Below are 20,459 nucleotides of genomic sequence, written 5' to 3'. Positions count from 1 at the left end.
AAAGAGCGTTCGAATGTCTCAAGGCCACACTGACGGAAGAGCCGGTTTTGACGCTACCCAACTTCTCTAAAATCTTCAAATACATAAGGATGCATCAAGCTTTGCCATTAGAGGGGTCTTATTGAAAGACAGACACCCGATAGTGTTCGAGAGCCGCAAACTAAACGAGACCGAACGATGTCGCACGGTGTAGGAGAAGCGATGACAACCTTTGTACATTGCCTACGCACATGGAGATGCTACTTACTAGGATACAAGTTTGTAATAAAAATAGACAATGTGGCCACTAGATACTTCCAGTCACGGAAAAAGATCACTCTGAAGCAAGCTAGGTGTGAATACCTTCTTGCAGAGTTTGACTACGTCTTAGAGTACAACCCACAAAGACGCAATGTTGTGGCCGACGCAATAAGTAGGAAGACTGAGCTTGCCGCCATCACTACAGCACACTATTACATTCAAGATTCAATCAAGGATGGCATACAACACGATCCAGAGGCCAAGAAGCTGATGGAGTTGGCTGCCTAAGGAAAAACCAGACGCTTTTGGGTGGAAGATGATCTGTTGCTCACTACCGGTCGAAGGGTCTACGTGTTCAAGTTCGGGTCTATCATGCGGTGAATTATTAAGGAAACCCATGACACACCGTGGGCTGGACATCTGGGGCAGGGAAGAACAAGGGCGCTGATTGAGGCTATCTACTTCTAGACACGCATGCGGGACGAAATCGAGTGTTTTGTAGACATTCCTTGTGTACCAACAAGACAAGGTTGAGGAAAGACGACCAGAAGGACTGCTGGAGCCACTACCTTTGGCTGAACGACCTTGAGAGAGTGTGGCCATGGACTTCATCATCTCCATACCCAAGTATGACGGTTATGGAATGATAATAGTCGTAGTTGAATGTTTTTCGATGTATGCTACCTCCATGCATGTCATAGCTGGTTACACCGCAAAAGAGGTTGCTCGATTATTCTGTAAGAACGTGGTGAAATATTGGGGGATGCCAAGGCATATCATCAACAATCGAGACCCCCGATTTACCGGAAAATTTTAGAGAGAGTTGTTTCATATATTTGGCACGAAACTTCACTTCTCCACAAGTTTCCACACGTAGACCAACGTCCAAATAGAAAACGTCAACTTCTTGCTAGAGTGCTACCTAAGGCACTATGTCAGAGTGCACCAAAAGGATTGGGCCAGGCTCCTAGATATGGCGTAGTTTTCATATAATTTTAAAAGGAGGAATCTTGCCGGAATCGATCAAAACGGGCACCCAAAAAAGTCACCGCCTTGCATGATCGAGAGATTGAGTCTATCATAGATTACCAAGGCAAACGGAAGCGCTGACAACAAGGCAGCGCAAAAACATGTGCAATAGTAGGGACAAACTCCACCCGAGGCCACATGGGAGAAATATGAAGACGTGTGGCAGTTCAAAGACAAAGTCCAGGAGCTTTTGCAGCAATGCGCCGCGACTGTTGCATCATCAAGTGGGGGAGCGTGTGATGTGCTGCCACTTTTTTTGTCAAATTCTGCATCCAGTTAAGGGAAGAATGTTGTAAAGATGTGGAGAGCCTTGCGGAGGACTCTAGAACCTTTTGGAATTCTCAAGATTTCTAGGAAAGGTCCTAAGACAATGTAGAATTCTCTAGAGAGGGACCAATGTGTAAATATCTTAGGGACTTGTAATGTTATTTTACTTTGCACTTTAGTCCTTGCATAGTAGTATAAATAGAGGTGCCACTCATTTGCAAAGGCATCACTCAACTTGTAAGGCATTCTACAAAGCAATATACAAGCCTTCTTCAAAGTTCTCTCTTTTTTTACCAAGTCTTTTCCAAGCATGCTCTTAGCTATCAAAGCCTTAAAGGCTTCCTTGAAATTACAAGATATTGTAAGATTAGAGTCATCAGGGGCCGCACGGAGCTTTAGCAAATACTCTAAGTCTATGACATAAGGCTTCTATGCGATACACTTTTTCTCCAGTTGGTATATTACACCTCTCCAATTTTAAAATCTCAAGGACCAAAGTAGGACTAGGAGTACTTATTAGTAATTTCCAAGTGGAGAACTGTCTATTGTGGTTCCAAATTGAGTAATTTGGTTCTTTCTCCCCACCCCCACACACAAAATTTTTGTAACAGAAGGAGATTGTGGAAAATCAAACCTCACCAGTAAAACGATCCTCCATCGACTCTCCAGGGGTTTCAACTTTGAATTGGAATTCCGAAATTGCAAAAAACAATAACCATTGCTGATCCAACTAGCTTAATTTTTTTAAAAAAAATTATAGCATCATGAGTTTTTTTCGCATTTTGAACATTTCCTTCTTTTTTGTACTTCTACCTTTGAAGACGTCAAATTTGTTTTGTGTGGTTTGAAGAATTTGTTATGTTCACAAATGTAATTGTTTTTCTTCTTTAATTTTGAGAAAACTAAAGCTCAATATCTTGTTCTGGATAGTTTTAGAAGGGGAGTAAATAATTTTATATTATTTTTAGAGGGTTGATTTAAATAATATAGTTGATAAACCAATATTTTCATGAATGATATATATTACTTATAGTTAAAATGGAGAAGTTCCATTAGAGTATTGTTTGATAGAGGAATCCCTATAAAGTCAAAGGTAAGTTCTCTATATATACATAGACTTATTTTTTAATTATTTTGGATATGTTAATAATAAGATTTGAGTTTAAATCAGTAATGATTCATATAGTCAATCAAAACTTTTCTAGAATTGAGACATAATTATTGTGTTATGTAGCGATATTCTTGTTATGTATCCTAAAATGCATTAATATTTGACTTAGAAAATCACTCAAGTATCGTATTTTTGTTCTTTAATGTTTCTAAACTGAGTAGCTGGCCTTAAGACTTTGAATATTTGAGTTTAAAAGCGGAAAATTGAAGTTGAGAAATACTAACTAACAGGAATTTGGGACATTTACCCTCATTTAATTGTTCGAGCTACTGATAGGAGAACTCCTTCTAGCTAGCCATATTAAGATGTTCTTAATTGAACTAGAGATATCCAATCAGGTGTCCTTGTTAGTGTATTGAAGGAACTAATATAAAATCATCATTCGATGCTAATTAACATAAATTGGTCTTCTATCAAATGCTTGTGCCCATTGATCCTTTAAGGGGAGGGGGGCTGTAAGAAATTTTGTAACAAGTAATAAAGCTTCTAATAACAATAGTTTCTTTGCCAAAAGTATAAATTTAACACGGAAGTTTGATAAATAGAATTTATATAAAGTATAAGAAACATCGACCAAAACGAGTAACAAGGACAGCGCAAAAACTCGGGATATTATTTCAAAAACTGATCCTAGCTAGTTAGTATTTTCCACTAAATTAGCTAAAACTGTCCAAGTAGTGCCAATTCTTTAGAGCAGCATATCATGTAAATGTGCATTAGACTTCCAAGATTGTTGGTCCAGCAATAATGTACTTTACTCTCCCTAATTGCATCCAATCTATCATTCAAAGGCACATCATCTAACAAGGCTTCTATAGGGTCATCAATATAGTTGGATTTTTCTGTTTCACAAAGTTCCATACGTTCTTCTTGTAATTTTACTTGATGTAGTGTCTGACTCTTCTCCAACAATGTGTAATCCATATCAAATATTTCAGGCACGTTATTTTCTAGCATCACAAATTCTTGAATTTGGAAAAATGGACGCAGTTTGTCCCAGCAAACCATTTGCTCCACCAGGAAACTCTTGAGTGATCTGCAAGTGATGTTGATTAGATTCTACTATTGCTTGTTTAATCTGAATCATTCTCTGGATTAATCAATACATTGCCATCCATATATTCAGCCAAAGTACCATATATTTCAGGCATAGTTATATTTGACTTCACATTCGCAAAGTCAGGAAGCATAAGTTCTTGAATTGGAGAAAAAGTATTTAGCTCCCAATTGTTCCTAATAGCATAGTCCCCATAACCAGTTGGTATTCAAACAAAGATTTTATAATTGGCTTGAAATTTCGAATATGCATTACAGTCCTCATTAGCATAAACAATAAAACCTTGTTACATGTGTGGTGCTAGATTATTTTCTAGTATTATGTTCTCAAATTTCCAAAACACCATTTCCTTGCACCTCAGCTTCCATCGCTAGATTTCAACGACATTGATATGATGATTGATCATCCCATAACCCTCATTCCTCATTTGCCTTAGTGCCGGATCAACATTATAATCTATTAATAGAGAATTGATCTTACCTTAATCATATGAAGACTCTTGAATTTGCAACAATTGTTCAACAATATAGATAGGAATGACTGCTTGATCCATCGGCGGCTCACCTTAAATCACCTCAATATCGAATTTCTGTTTATCAACATTAGTTGTACTTCCATTACTACTTGGAGAAGTATTAAACGAATTTTTCGTTTTTATAGCACAAATACAATAATCTCTGTAATTACACTTTTTGAACTATTTAAGAATAGCTTCGCAAAATTCATATTCCTGCATGAGGCACTTTCCATCATGGGGACAACACATGTTAGTATCATAATCGAGACTCTTCTTGAGTCCCATATTGAAAGGCATGCTCTTTTTACTCCTAATCCATTTCCCCTAATCTCGTTGTTTCCAAGTCCAAACACTGTTATCCACAAATCTGCAAAATCTCTTATTGCTTATATTTTTCTTATGCCTCAAGGAAATAAAGTAACGAAAATTACTAGTATCCCCATCATCTTCTCCTCCACAATGGCCCCCATAGACATAAGTTACCCATGATTCTTTGTATACATCACACTCCGTATTAAAACCATTGTCACACAAATCTTTTTCAGCCATAAAGCTGAGAGAAGGTATGAGAATAACATTGAATATGTGGGATGAAATAGATAGCCTTCTTCAAAGTTCATCGCTCTTTCTTGTATATGATATATATTTTTCAAAGCTGAAAGACTTTTGAGAGTATATTTATAAAAAAAAAAGTAATAAGGTTGAAGGTTTATGCGAACAATTGTAAAAATCAATTATGTTCATAGTTGGTCAATTCTTGGCTTGATAGGAAACCCAACTGGGAAAAAATTAGGGAAATAAATATTTAGAAACTTACCACTATACTCCGTCAGGTGTGTAGTTAATATAATTATCAGTTTAAATAAATCATTATCTAATTATCAAATACTCTACTTTTTTTTATCTAATTTTAAAAAAGTACAATTAGATAACCGAAAATCCAATTGGTATTCAGTTCGGAAAACTAATATTTGGTAACTTACCATATCCAACAATACAAGAATTTTCAGAAACTTAAGGTTATTTTTTTTTTCTTTAACGATCAATTTTTTTATAACAAAGCTATGTTTTGAAACATACAATTATAGTTTTTTTCATAAAAATTGAAAAAACATACTATTTTTATTTCACTAGTATATATGTACACATGAATCCCGTAAATAAATTTAGTTAGAAAAAAGACTCGTCAACAAATTTTTACGAACAAACTTAATGTATGAAACATATACTCTTTATAAAAACTTGATTTTACGAAATATATTATTTTTAATAATAATGGAATTGGTTGTTTTAGTCTATTATTTTTGTCTTTTTAATGTTGTTTTCTCAACATTAATTTGTAGGTTCATTTATCCACTACTTATATATCTTACTACTACTTGGTGAATAGTGATGAAAATAAGATCAACATTGTCGTGTTGTATATGTAAGAGATGGTCATGCTATGGTGGAGGCGCAAAAGAAGGCGAGATTGGTAAGGGGACGTGCACCACCAATACGTGGGAAAAATTCAATGAGGAATTCAAGAAAGCCTTCTTCCCTAACAACGTCATGTACGAGGTTAAGCGCAAATTCTGACAATTGAAGCAAACAGGAAGCATTCGGGCATACGTGAAGGAGTACACAACTCTAACACTTCAAATTTCAAGCCTAACAGACAAGGACATGTTGTTTCACTTCATGGACGGGCTGCAGAATCGGACCAAGACAGACTTGGAGCAATAATTTGTAAAGACAATAGATGAGGATATTGCACAAGCCAAATCATTGACCGACTTTAAGCATGATAGGAACGACAAGACAAAAATGAAGGACACAAGGAACGCTCATGATAAAGTTAGGGAGATCGTGGCCAAGGCAAGGAGCAACATGCACACACAAACCAGCACGACGCCCATAAGCCAGACAACAAGCAGTTCATGCGCCAGAACTACACGGAGAAATGGGCCCAGACCAAAAAAGGTGATGGCTGCTATATATGCGGTGGACCGCATGGCTATGCCAGGTGCCCTGAGAAAAAGAACCTTGGTGTCATCCTACGGGAACGAAAGGAGAAGGAACAAGAGCAAGGATAGGACACGGGCACGACTTAGTTAGGCATGGTGGGATTATGCGGTTCAATTGGCAAGCAGACTAAGAAACCAAGAGACATTAGCACGCAGTATGTAGACATGTCTGTTAATAGACGAAAGATCGTTCCATTGTAGACTTTAGGGTCGAAGCAAACATCATTACCAAAGCAGCGACAGAGAGGTTTGGGCTGAACTACGTGTCAAGCAACACATATTTCAACAGGTTAATGCCCCACCGGCTCCCATATGCGGGGTCGCTTAAGGAGTGAGCATTACATTGGGGAAGTGTCAAGGTAGGACAAACTTCACCATCGCTCCATTAGATATTTTTGATATCATTGTTGGACAGGAGTTCTTCTATCGATGCCATACGATGATTGACTCCTGCCTTCAAAAACTCATGGTGATGGAGTGGGAAGGGTCATGCATGGCACCTCTACTGACGGTACCAAATAAGGACACACCCACCTATCGAACATGAAGATCGTTAAGGGCATCAAGAAAGGAGAGCCGACATACAAGGCTACCATTGTAAGTTCTGGAGAAGATAATGGTAGTAAGGAGTCCTTGCCACCGATCATAGAGAATGTCCATGAAGAGAACAAGGACATGATGGCGGACAAGCTGCCGAAGACTCTACCTCCTAGGCGACAGGTAGATAACAAGATAGAGCTAAAGGTGGGGAGCCTAGCCACCCGCACATGCACCTTATTTCATGGGTCCATCTACAGTAGAGATTCTATGGAAGCAGTTCATGAATCTCCTTGAGAGAGGTCACATCTGTCCATTCAAGGAACCTTTTGGTGTGCCAGTGTTATCCCAGAAGAAAATAGATGGGTCATTGCGCTTATGCATTGACTATCAGACACTCAATAATGTAAAATTAAGAATAAATACCCTATCCCATTCATCACAGATTCGTTTGATAGACTTAGGCAGGCCAAGTATTTTACGAAGATAGATCTTTGAAAAGGCTACTACCAAGTGCGCATTGCAGAAGAGGATGAGCCAAAGACGACGTGTGTGATGAGATACGGAGCTTACGAGTGGTTGGTAATGCCCTTCGCATGACCAACGCACTCGCTACATATTTCACGCTAATGAACGAGATATTTTTTCCCTATTTTAACCAATTAATGGTGGTGTACTTTTATGACATAGTCATCTCTAGCAACACCTTGGAGGAGCACGTGGAGCACCTTAATAGAGTCTTCAATGTCTTACGGGAGAACCAGCTCTATGTCAAGCAAGAGAAGTGCAAGTTCACCTAGCACGAGGTACACTTCATAGGACATATCGTCAGCCAAGGCGTACTCCAAATGGACGAGGCGAAGATCTGGACGATCCAAGAGTGGGAGGATATCATTAAGGAAACCAAGCTACGATGTTTCCTTGGACATGCAAACCACAATCGCAGGTTCATAAGTGGCTACTCAGTTAAAGACACTCCGCTGGACGAGTTGTTAAAGAAGAATAAGCCATGGGTTTGGAACGAGGAGCGCCAAAGAGCGTTAGAAGGTCTCAAAACCACAATTAAGGAAGAGCTGGTCATGACGTGCCAAACATCTTTAAGAACTTCAAAGTACATACGTATGCATCAGACTTTTCCATTGTGGAATCTAAGTGAAAGATATACACCAGATAACATTCCAGAGTCGCAAGCTAAATGGGACCGAATGATGCTACATGGTGCAGGAGAAAGAGATGACAACCATTGTACATTTCCTACACACATGTAGACACTACTTACTAGGCTTCAAGATTGTAGTATAGACAGAAAATGTGTCCACTAGCTACTTCCAGTCAGAGAAAAAGATCATTCTGAAGAACCCTAGGTGGCAAGACTTTCTGGAAGAGTTTGACTACATCTTAGAGTAGAAGCCATTAAGAGGCAACGTTGTCACCGACACACTATGTAGGAATACCAAGCTTGCTGACATTACTACAGCACACTGTGACACTCAAGATGCAATCAAAGACTACATGCAACATGATCAAGAGGCCAAGAAGCTGATGAATTTATCTGCCCAAGGCTAAACCAGATACTTTTGGGTGGAAGATTGTCTCTTGCTCACTACCGATCGAAAGTTTTATGTGCCCATGTTCGAGTCTATGAGGAGGTGAATCATTAAAGAAAGCAACGACACACCGTGGGACGGGAATCCGGGGCAACGAAGAAGAAGGGACAGATCGAGGCCCTCTATTTTTGGCTGCACATGCAAGATAAGATTGAGTGCTATCTGCAGACTTACCTTCTGTGCCAACAAGAAATGGTGGAGAAAAGGAAACCAGGAGAACTACAAGAGTAATTACATGTGTCTTAACAACCTTTGGAGAGCGCAACCATGGACTTCATCACCTCCCTACCCATGTCGGATGGGTATGGGACGATAATGGTCATAGTGGATAGTTTATTGAAGTATGATACTTGCATGCCTGCCAAGCCGGTTGCAACGCAAAAAAGGTTGTTCAGTTGTTCTTTAAGAACGTGGTTAAATATTGGGGGCTGCCAAGGCATATTATCAGCGATCGAGGACTCCGCTTTACTAGAAACATTTGGAGAGCATTTTTTGAAATATTTGTCATGGAAATTAATTTCTCCACAAGTTTCCTCTCGTATACCGACGTCCAAATAGAACATATCAAGGCCCTTATAGAGTGCTACCTAAGGAACTATCTCAGTCCTCACAAAAAGGATTGGGCCATGCTCTTAGATATCGCGCAGTTTTTATATATTTTGCAAATGATTAAGTCTACCGGGCGCACACCCTTTGAATTGGCGATAGGCAGCAGCCACAGATTCCGGATTCATTACAGTCTTCTTTTGAAGGAAAGATTTTGGGCGCCTACCAACTTAACAAGGGATGGGAGGAGCAGCTTGTCACTGCCAAATCCTACTTGGACAAGACACCCAAGAATATAAAGAAGTTCGCCAACCGCAAGTATCGTTCCACGGATTATAAAGAAGACGACATGGTCTTGGTGAAATTAAACCCAAGACAGTTTCAAAGCACTAAGGGGCATTTATAAAAACTAAGTGCAGAAATATGAGCGTTCGTTAAAGATCACTTTCGAGGTGGGAATTATCTCGTAAAAATTAGAGTTACCTTCACACTTCAAGATCCATCCAGTGTTTCATGCAATCATCCTAAAGTCGTACCATGAGGACAAGGAGGATCATAGCCAGAATCGATTGCAACGGGAACCCATAACAATCACTGCATCGCATGACCGAGAAATTAACGCTATCATAGACTACCAAGCAATAAAGAAGTGAGGACAACAAGACAGGTCCATGTTTCTTGTTCATTGGAAGGGAAAAAATCTAGAGGAGGCCACATGGGAGAAATATGAAGAGTTGTGGTAATTCAATGAAAAATTCCATGAGTTTTTTCAGCAATGCGCCGCGATCATGGAATCATCTGGTGGGGGAGCGTGTGGCATCCCACAACATTTTCAGTCAGATTATGCATCAAATAGGGGTAGGACTTTCTAGAGTTGTGGAGAGACTTGCGGAGGACTCTAGAACCTTTTGGAATTTTGAAGAAGTCTAAGGAAGGTTATAAGACAATGTAGAATTCTCTAGAGAGGCACCAATGTATAAATATCTTAGGGACTTGTACTGTAATTTTAATTAGCACTTTAGTCCTTAGGTAGTAGTATAAATCGAGGTGTCCCTCCTTTTATAAGGCATCACTCAACTTCTAAAACATTCTTTAAAGAAATATACAAACCTTCTTCAAAGTTATCTATTTTGTTCTTTCTATGTCTTTTCCAAGCATTCTCAAATCATCTATTTTAAAGGCTTCCTAAAACTTATAAGATCTTGAATAATTAGTGAGTAAGTCGTCAATGGCCGCACAGAGTTTTAGTAAATACTCTAAGTTCGTGACATAAGGCTCCTCTCTGTTACACTTTTTCTCCAGTTGGTCTAATACACCTCGCTTCTCTTAAATATCAAGGACCAAAGTCATACTAGGAGTATGGATTAGTAATTTTCCAAGTGGAGAATCGTCTAATGTTGTTCCAAATAGAGTAATTGAGTTCTCCCCCCCCCCCCACATCCACACCCACACCCACACACAAAATTAGGGTAAAAGAAGGATATTATGGAAAATCAAACCTCACCAATAACACGAGTCTGCATCGACTCTCCTGGGGTTTCAACTTTAAATTGAAATTCCAAAATTGCAAAAACCCTAACCACTACTAATCCTATTAGTTTAATTTTTTGAAAATTCCAATTCTATACATCATCATGAGTTGTTTTCACATTTTGAACATTTCCTCCCTTTTTGAACTTATACCTTTGAAGACGGCAAATTTTCTTTCTGTCGTTTGAAGAATTTGGTATGTTCACAAATGTAAATCCACTTTTTCTTTAGTATTTAGATAACTAAAGTTCACTAGTTGGTTCTGGATAGTTTTAGAGGGAACTAAATCCTTCTATAATATATTTAGAGGATTGATTGAAATATTGTTGTTGATAAATGATATATCTTACTTATAGTTGATATAGAGAAGTTCCATTGGAGTATTGCTTGATAAAAGAATCCCCATAAAGCATAGGTAAGTTCTCTCTACATACACTTATTTTTTAATTATATTGGATTTTGATAATAATAAGTTTTGAGTTTAAATCAATAATGATTAATTATTCTATCCAAACTTGTCTAGAATTGAAACATAATTATTGTGTTATGTAACGATATTCTTGTTTTTTTATCCAAAAGGGCGTAAATAGTTGACTTAAAAAATTACTCAACTATTAGTATTTTTGTTCTTTAATGTTTCTAAAATAAGTAGTTGACCTTAAGACTTCAAATATTGGAGTTCAAAAGAGGAAAATTTAAGTTGAGAAATACTAAATGTAATCCATCAGGTGTGTAGTTAATATAATAATCAGTTTAAATGAATCATTAGCTAATAATCAAATACTATACTTTTTTAGCCAATTTTTAAAAAGTACAATTAGATACGGAAAACTCAATTGGTATTCACTTCGGAAAACTAATATTTGGTAACATACCATATCAAACAATATAACAATATTTATAAACCTACGGTTATTTTTTTACTAACAATTTTTTTACAATAAAGCAATATTCTGAAACTTAGGATTTTAGTTTTTCTTCAAAAAATTGTAAAAACTTAATATTTTTATTTAACTAGTATATATATACACATGAACCCCATTAATAAATTAAGTTAGAAAAAAAGACTCATCAACAATTTTTTAAGAACAACCTTAATTTATGAAACACATACTCTTTATAAAAACATGATGTTACAAAATAAATTATTTTTTTAATAATAACGGAGTTGGATGTTTCAGTTTATTATTTTTGTCTTTTTAGTGCAGTTTTCTCATCTTTAATTTATAGGTTCATTTATCCACTTCTTATAAATCTTACTACTACTTTGGTGAATAGTGATTAAAATAATATCAAAACTATCATGTTGTATCTGTCAAAGATAGCAATGCTATGGTAGAGGAGAAAAGAAGTCGATATCGAGAAGGGGACGTGCACCATCAACACGTAGGAACAATTCCCTGAGGGATTCAAGAAAGCCTTCGTCTCTAACAACGTCATGTACGAGGTTAAGCGTAAGTTTCGGGAATTGAAGCAAACGGGAGGCATTCAGGCATATATGAAGGATTTCAGAACTTTAACACTTCATTATTCCCAACCTCACAAACGAGGACAGGTTGTTCCACATCATTGAGGGGTTGTAGAATTCGGCCAAGATGGAGTTGGAGTTGTAGTAGGTCAAGACCATAGCTGAGGACATTAGACAACGTGAATCTTTGATCGACTTTAAGAATGATACACACGGCAAGGCATGGGTAAAGGATACAAGGAAAAGTCATCCTAAAGGTGGAGGAGATCGTGGCTGAGTCTAAAAGCAGCACACACACAACAAGAATCACGACCCCTATAAGCCTGACCACAAGCGGTTCATGCGCCAGAGCTACACGGAGAAATGGGCACAGACCAACAAGGGTGATGGCTGCTACATATGTGGTGGACCGCACAACTATCCCAGGTGCCCCGAGATGAAGAACATTGGTGTCATCCTACGCGAACGAAAGGAGAAGGACACGCAAGAGTAAGGTCAGGACGCGAGAACGACATAGTTGGGCATGGTGGAATTATGCGGTGCGATTGCCAAGGATTCAAAGAAGCTAGGAGTATTCATCACGCAGTATGTAGACATATCCCTTAATGGACGACAGCTCGTGCCATGGTAGACTTCAATTCAGAAGAAAATATTATGACAAAGGCGGTAGAAAAAAGGTTAGGGCTAAACTACGTGGCAAGCAACACCCGCGTCAAGAAGGTTAATGCCCCACCGACTCTCGTATATGGGGTCGCGTAAGGAGTGGAGAGATAAGACAAACTTCATCATCTCTCCTTTAGATATATTTGATATAATTCGTGGACAGGAGTTCTTCCAGTGATGTGACACGATGATCGACCCCTAAATCTAACAACTCATGGTGATGGAGCGTGAAGGGTTATGCATGGCACCTCTAGTCAAGGTACCAAAGAAAGACACAACCACCTATCGGCCATGCAAATCATGAAGGGTGTGGGGAAAGGAGAGATAACATTCCTGGCTACCATTGAATGTTTGGGAGAAGACAATGGTACTAAGGAGTCTTTGCCACCGATCATGGAGAAATTCCTTGAAGATAACAAGGACGTGATGCCGAACGAGCTGGTGAAGACTCTACCTCCTAGGAGCGAGGTAGAACACAATATATAGTTGGAGGTGGGCGCCGAGCCACCCGCACATGCATCTTATCGCATGCTCCACCTTAATTAGAGGAGCTACAGATGCATTTGAAGGATATCCTTGAGGGCGGTCACATCCGTCCATCCAAGGCACCTTATGTTGTGTGATACTATTCCAGAAGAAAACAGATGGATTGTTGCATTTATGCATCGATTATCGAGCACTCAATGAGTCACAATTGATGATGAATATCCTATACCGCTCATCATAGATTTATTTGATAGACTTAGGTACGCCAAGTACTTTACCAAGATGGATCTCCGGAAAGTCTACTAGCAAATGCGCATTGTAGAAGGGGATGAGCCAGAAGCGATGTGTGTGACGAGATACGGAGCGTACGAGTTGATGGTAATGCCCTTCGGCTTGACCGACGAATCCACTACCTTCTTCACACTGATAAACAAGATATTTCATCTATATTTGGACCAGTTAATGGTGGTGTGCTTTCATGACATAGTCATCTATAGTAACACCTTTGAGGAGCACGTGGAGCACTTGAGAAGAGTCTTCCAAGTCTTACGAGAGAACAAACTCTATGTCAAGCGGGAGAAGTGTGAGCTTGCCCAGCACAAGGTACACTTCTTAGAACATATCATAAGCCAAGAAAACTCGAGATGGACAAGGCGAAGATCCGGGAAATCCAGGAGTGGGAGGCGCCTTCAAAGGTGACTAAGTTATGATCCATCCTTGGACTTTAAAACTATTATCGTAGTTTCATAAGTAGCTACTCCTCTAACCGAGTTCTTATAGAATAATAAATCATGGGTTTGGAACGAGGATTACCAAAGAGCATTCGAAGGTCTCAAGGATGAAGTGACATAAGAGACGGTCTTGAAGCTACTCATATTCTTCAAGACCTTCGAAGTACATACAGATGCATCAGAATTTGCCATTGGGGGAGTCTTAATGCATGATAGACACCCGATAGCATTTGAGAGCCGCAAGCTAAACAAGACCAAACGACGCTACACAGTGCATGAGAAAGAGGTGACGACCATTGCACATTGCTTATGCACATTGATATACTACTAATTAAGCCTCAAGTTCGAAGTAAATACATACAATGTGTCCACTAGTTAGTTCCAGTCTTCGAAAAATATCACTCTAAAACAAGCTAGGTGGAATGACTTTCTGATAGCGTTTGACCACATTGCAACACTCCAGAAATTCCATGACTTAGACTAGAGCTTAATATATTTAATAATTCTTAAATGATGTTCCCATAAAATATACTTGTCCAGTGAAGAGCCTATTAGGTTTTAAGAATATGTATTATGCTACATAGCCATCCCATTGTCCAACATTTAGTAATATTGGGCATGTTAGAAAATATTGGCTTAAGGGTGTTAGCCGATTTCTATGAATTAACAAAACTTAGAATACACCTTGATGTTCAAATACCTCAATCCAAGCTTGTTTAGGAAGTGTACCTGCAATGAAGACCCTACGCTAAAATTTGTAATCAATCAGCAAATACATTAGGTAAGAAGCATCCAAGTGTCAAGCTTAGATACCATAGCACATAACCATTTTAAATGATCATGTAGATTAGGAAGTACCCAAGGACATAGTGAATATCTTTGGGACAACAATAAGGGTGAATCAACACATGTCCAAGCACATGTGCTGCCGGCCAAGAGACAAGAAGACAAGCCCAACCGATTCGGTTAGCGCGGTTAGGGGCTGGCGCACGGTGGTCCAATCCACATGGGGCCAAGCTTCCTAAAAACTCTTAGGCCCTAAATAACTTACCTAACTATATAATTCACCTAGTACAAACAAAAATAAACTAACAAGTGCACATGACAACCTAAGACCTAACCGGGTGACACTAGCCAAGTAACTAACTAAAGAAATATCCTAGTACCTAACCTAGGATGGTCCAAAGGGGTTGGTTATGGTCCTAACGACATAGTGGTACTTTAGTAATTACCCTAGATTACTTAATTAATTAAATTATCAACTTAATTAATTAATTTAAATCCTAGTTAAAACCCGAGACCCTAAGTCAAATGTTCTCTTAGTTGTAGTCAATCTAGGAGGGGCATTTTAGGTAATTTAAGTGGAGGGTTTTCATGGTAATTGTTGGGACGTCTATATATTGATATAATGTAAGTTTTAGACAAATTATAAATGTACCAAATCAGAATCAAACGAAATTTCATTCTCTCTCAAGAAACGCTCTCTTTGTCCAAACTCGATTGAAGAACAAGAAATGTTTAAGGAAGAAGACGAAGGTTTTGAAGTTTCCAACTAGATTTTCATGGATACTTCATCTATAAGGTATGGGTTTTTCACTCTTGGGATTTCTTTCCTCAAGATCCCTTCAATATAAGTTTTCAAGAACACTCAAATACTAGGGTTTTTATTCTTTAACACTGATTTTCTTCCTAACCCTGGATTTATGATTTTTATTGAAAAGTAAACATTTTCTATATCTAATTTCGCATGAATTGTTGAGTAATTGATTGATAATCTTTTAATGTCGTGTGATATATGATCTTTTTCAATGTGATGGTTTTGAATGGGTTTTTTGTAGTGTTTAATAACATGAAAATGTTAAGGTTAGAATTTAAGGTTTGGATAAACCCTTTTATGACCCCTTTACCCTCTCCTAAGTTATGTATTGATCTTGTACATGATTTTATGAGTTTTTCTTTGTTATGTCATTGAATAATTCACTAAGTATTACTAAGAATATTGCATGATGAATAAGGTTCTTAGAAAAAAGAGTTAAGTCTTCTAAATTTGTAATTACTCTAAGATGTTTTTGTTATCCTATAATTTTTGATGTTATGTTATGAAAAGTATGTATGATGTTGCTATGTGAATATGCTGGATATGAATATGTAAATTTTTACATCATGATAAGAACACGAATATGCAAGTTTATGATATCCCTTGTATGCTTTACACAAGGTGATTATGTTATGTTAATCTCACAAAAGAAAGGTTACGATGAAAGGAAAATTCTCATCTAATCTAAAAGGGCTCATGATCATGTTATACAAGGAGATAATATCATATGACCTATGATAAGTTTATTACGAAAAACTAACTAGAGGTAATTTCAAGGAAAGGGACTTAAGCTAAGCATTGATGAACTAGATATAGGAAGTGTCCCTTCCCTAGGGGAAAGTAGGTTCACAATGATTCCCATGAGATTGAGGCTTCCATGTAATGTGGAACTGTGGGTCTCTAATACATCTCCTAGTTCATTAATTATGTTGCCACCATAGGATACTAGATAGTGGATCCACCTAGAAAGCTTTGTCATGTTAAGTTCTACTTTGGCCGGTAGACCACCTCTTTTCGGTGTGCAGAAGACACCGGATTCAATTATTAGCTCGCATGTTCTATGTCGGTTAGGCGTATGTTCCCTCATGTAAAACGAAATACAAGTAAGTGAACGTGGACTACGGTGACTTGAGGAGTTTGCTTAGTATAGGTAGTGTTATGGGAGGCTACCTAGACATTGCACAAGTTGACTCTAAGGGAAGTCCTAGGAAATTGTTCTTAATTAATATGATGATATGAAAGATACATGTTTATGATATATGATGTTACTCTTACATGAATGTTTGCTATTATGATGAATATGTTGTTTGGTTATATTGCTATATGAAGTGATGACTAATTATGTTACAAGTTATATGAAGCAAAGTTTTACTTATGGTCTCCTATCTAGACTACTTAGTTGTGTGGGGTTATGGGGCTTCACATGACCATTGTACTTGTAGGTTGGGGATTGGATCATTGGTAAGTGTTTTGTACGTTGACTTATGTTATTGATTGAATATGAAAAGTTAACATGACTATGATAATATATCTGTAATTATGTTCATGTTTGATGTCAAATATATCGGTAATTATGTTCATGATTGATGTCAATGAAATACTTAATTTGTATATATTAGATGGTATGTGCATTGAAGATTTTCATATGGCTTAGCATGTTTTCTAAAGATATGATAAATGATTCTTTTTCATGCATGTCCTTATGTGTTAGTACATGTGGCATACTAACCCCATTACTTTACATTACTGTAGGTTCCGGCCATTTAAGCTTAAAGAGGTCAATTTGAACAAGCTTGGAACTCTTTCTCCAAGTCTAGGTAGGTTCTCATGTTAGGGGATGCTATCTTTCATATTCTAGCTTACGTAGATTTTTATTAGGTTTAAGAATACATTATTTCCATTATGTTGTTTAGATTCTTTTGTAATCAGACCTATATAGCATATTAACTATTAGTGGCTAAGTTCATATTGGCAAATCTTAGATGGTTTCTATATATGTGAGACAATTTTAGAATATCGTATGTTTCTATAAATGTCAAGTATAAAGTCTAAGTATACTTCATTAGTATATTAAAATTTTTAATTTTTCCACAAATTTAACTGTATGATTGTGATGAAAGCTAAGAAGAGGCTTTTCTGCGACCTCTGAGAGGTTAACGACGCTGGTCTCATCCGGGGTGCAGATTTTGGGTGTGAAAAACATGGTATCAGAGCATAAGGTTAAATATCCTTAGGGTCAATGTCTCACTAAACCACATTACCTAGTGTCTTGTTCATAATTGTGAAGCGCGCCAAAATTATGGATGAGAGGCTATGAGATGATTAGGAAACTTCTCTTTTCTTGATACTCCTATGTCGTGCCTTTAGAGCTATGACACTATGTGTCTTTTATCATATGATTTCTTTATTGGCAGATTCTTTCCAAGGGACCAAAGAGAAGATAAGGTAGAGGAGTTCATTAAGCTTCATCAAAGAGGTATGAGTGTTAAGGAATACTCCTTGAAGTTTATTAAGCTGTCCAAGTATGCTTTTTTTTTGGTTTCTAATTTTTGGGATGAAATGAGCCGTTATCTAACGGGCGTGTCTGAAGAACTTGAAGAACAATGTCGTGCAACCATGCTTCATGACAATATGGATCTTTCTAGGTTAATCGTTCATGCTCAACAAGTTCAGGAAAGTCGTCTAAGGAAAAGGAATAGGGAAGCTAAGAGAACAAATTCGTTCGAAAGTAGTTCTTCTAAGAGTAGGCTTGATGTTCAAGACAAGCCTAAGTTTAAAAAAAGGTTTTCAAAACAAGTTCTTTCTAATTTCTCTGAGAATAGAAATGATAGAGGTTCTAATCCAAAACCTCAATAGGGGAGGAATGTTGATCCACCAAAAGAGAGACCAACTTGTGGTAAGTGCGGTAAGAAGCATGGAGGCGAGTGCCTTTTAGGAATTAATAGTTTCTATGGTTGTGGAAAAAGGTGGACATATGGTGAGATATTGTCTTAATGTGAGAATTCAAGGTAAGTGTAATAGTCAATCTCAACCAAGCGGTCCTTATTCTGAAGCTCCAAAAAGTAACCGTTTCTATGCACTTAAGTCTAGGAGTGAACAAGAAAGCTCTCCCGGCGTTGTGATGGGTATGTTACAAGTTTTCTCTGTGACTGTTTATGCTTTTCTTGACCTAGGTGCTACTCTATCTTTCGTTACACTTTTGGTAGCTAGGAAGTTTGATGTACTTCGCGATGTTTTGATTGAACACATGTTAGAATGGAAAAGGGGGAAATTATATGACGAGGGGTCAAATTATTTCATGTTTAAAGGCTTGTAAGATGATAGCTAAGGTTTGTTATACAATGTGGTGAGAATAAAGGAGGCTTTTCAAACGTATTGAATTCAAGAAAACTAAAACTAGGGTTATTCCCAATAGAATTGTCGAATGTTAATCTCCCTAGTTCTCCCTGTTTCTGACTTTAGTAGTATGTATAATGCTTAATATTTCAGTAAAAGTAAGCAAGGAAAGAAGAAGAAATGTAATTTCAAAGTTAACTAAGTAAGCAACGCATGAGAAGGTCAAATCCTTAGTGTTTGATAAGAATAAAGTTTTAACAATTATTGGTTTATGACAATATTGGAGTATGACTATATTCCCCGAGAAGTATATATTATGCAAATAATAAAAGAATGGGCATAGCCACTAAAGATTGGCTTATAAAGACTTCATGCCCAATTTAACAAGAATGGAAAAAATTAACTTGTTTACTAAATAGGTACATATTTTTGTAAAAGATAGTACCAACTAGAGTTTTAAGAATGTGTTTTCATACTCCATTCTTGCACTTATGTGAAACTTGTATGCATATGTTTTCTTAATATTTTTTTTGTTGTCTTGAGAAGATTGATAGCCTGGTAATTCTTTGATGCATTTTGAGCTTATGATAAGGTTGAGAAGGAAATTCCTCACTATGTGTTATGAATATGTAGATCTTATATGATTCTCCATCATGAATTGAGTGGTAAGAGTAATGATATTTTATGTGCTGCTCAAGCAGCTAGTATTGAGTCTTTTTCCTACCCTCCAAAAGTTCTTAGTGTCATTCGGGGATGAATGTTCCTAAGGGAGGATAATGTAACACTCTGTTATTTCATGACTTAGACTAGAGCTTAATCTATTTAATAATGTTTAAAATGATGTTCCCAGAAAATATACTTGTCTAGTGAAGAGCCTATTAGGTTTTAAGAATATGTATTAAGGTACAAAGGCATCCCATTGTCCAATGTTTAGTAATATTTGGCATGTTAGAAATTATTGACTTAAGGGTGTTAGTCAATTTCTATGAATTAACAAAACTTAGAATACACCTTGATGTTCAAATGCCCCAATCCAAGCTTGTTTAGGAAGTGTACCTGCAATGAAGAACCTAGGCTAAAATTCGTAATCAATAAGCAAACACATTAGGTACAAGGCATCCAAGTGCAAAGCCTAGGTACCATAGCACATAACCATTTAAAATGATCATGTAGATTAGGAAGTTCCCAAAGAAATAGTGATTATCCTTGGGAAAACGAAAAGGGCACGGCAAAACATGTGCAAGCACATGTGTTGCCGTCCTAGAGACAAGAAGACAAGCCCAACCGATTAGGTTAGGGTGGTTAGGGGGCAGGCGTACGGTTGTCCAAGACACATGGGGCCAAGCTTCTAAACAATTCCTAGTCCCTAACTTACTTACCTAACTAGATAACTAACCTAGGATAAACAAAAATAAACTAACAAGTGCACCCGACAACCTAAGACCTAACGGGGTGATATTAGCCAAGTAACTAACTAAAGAAACATCCTAGTACCTAACCTAGGATGGTCCAAAGGGGTTGGTTATGGTTATAACGACTTAGGGGTACTTTAGTAATTACCCTAGATAATTTAATTAATTAAATTAGCAACTCAATTAATTGATTTAAATCCTAGTCAAAACCCGAGACCCTAAGTCAAATGTTCTCCTAGTTGTAGTCAATCTAGGAGGG

General features: G+C 37.5%; 1 pseudogene; it reads right to left on the bottom strand.

Moving 5' to 3' along the window:
* Positions 1-3,395: 3,395 nt before the first annotated feature.
* On the bottom strand, positions 3,396-4,901 carry LOC114074878 (annotated as a pseudogene).
* Positions 4,902-20,459: the final 15,558 nt, after the last annotated feature.

The sequence above is a fragment of the Solanum pennellii genome, chromosome 11 (assembly GCF_001406875.1).
Source record: "Solanum pennellii chromosome 11, SPENNV200".
Classification (NCBI taxonomy): Eukaryota; Viridiplantae; Streptophyta; class Magnoliopsida; order Solanales; family Solanaceae; genus Solanum; species Solanum pennellii.
This window is presented reverse-complemented; position numbering and strand designations above follow the sequence as displayed.